This window comes from Rhagoletis pomonella, unplaced genomic scaffold (assembly GCF_013731165.1).
Source record: "Rhagoletis pomonella isolate Grant_MI unplaced genomic scaffold, Rhpom_1.0 Rhpom_scaffold_00011, whole genome shotgun sequence".
NCBI classification, from domain to species: domain Eukaryota; kingdom Metazoa; phylum Arthropoda; class Insecta; order Diptera; family Tephritidae; genus Rhagoletis; species Rhagoletis pomonella.
This window is the reverse complement of record NW_023458565.1, coordinates 14327925-14328998: the sequence shown is the minus strand read 5'-3', so window position 1 is coordinate 14328998 and position 1074 is coordinate 14327925.

Here is a 1074-nt window from a genome sequence, read left to right as displayed (position 1 = left end):
CCTTTTCGAATTCCAGCAACCAAAAATTTTGCTCAATTCGCAAAAATTGCAAACAAGAACCAATCTGTAATAATTGATATTATATCGGAAATAAGCAGCTTCAATATACTCCAAAACCATCGTTAAATTATTTTGTCCATCCAGCTTTTGTTGTACGGCACACTGTGCGCCGGGTATCTACTGGTTATTATGAAATAAATACTTGCACTCGAAACAAATTTTCGTCTACAATCTCTAATCAAGGCGCAAAACTTCAAAAAAAAAATTTCATTAAAAAGAAAAATTAATCGTATTGAAAACGAATTTTCGTTGTCGTATTAGAGCAAAATAAATTTAAGTTTTACGTACACATCGTGTCCACAGTTAATACAGTAATCCAGATAGCCAAAACAAAAAAAGGAAATATGCTTATTTGACATTTTGTTTGAATGTATTGGTTGATATTTTTTCACAGTTGTCGTTTTCGTTAACCCAAATGAAATCCAATTTAAATATTTTCTTATAGTGAAAAATATTTTCAAGTCACATAAAATAAAATAACGAGAAAAACCAAATTCCAAGCAAATCAAGCGTGAAGCGTAAGCGATTATGACCGGATGCAGTTCCTACATAAGTCAAACCGTGTTCCGAACACAACTTTGAGTGAATAATGGTGGGCTGACTTTGTATGTAAAATGGTCCCATCGATTAGGCGGTAAAACAAGTATTACTTAGCTTATTTTGGAATGTACAAAATTTGTATGTATGTATTTCTTCAGCCGCTTATTCACATTTGAAAGAGGATAATGCATGAATTAATGCAAGTAAAGACGGTTTATGCAGATAAGCAAGCGCGTTTGTTAACCGTATAAAATGTATGTACATATATACTCCGATGAGGCGGCTCTTGGGGTGTTTGAGAGAAAGATTTTGCGGAAGATTTACGGTCCTTTACGCGTTGGCGACGGCGAGTACCGCAGACGATGGAACGATGAGCTGTATGAGCTTTACAACGACATAGACATAGTGCAGCGAATTAAAATACAGTGGCTCCGCTGGCTTGGCCATGTCGTTCGAATGGACACCGACGCTCCA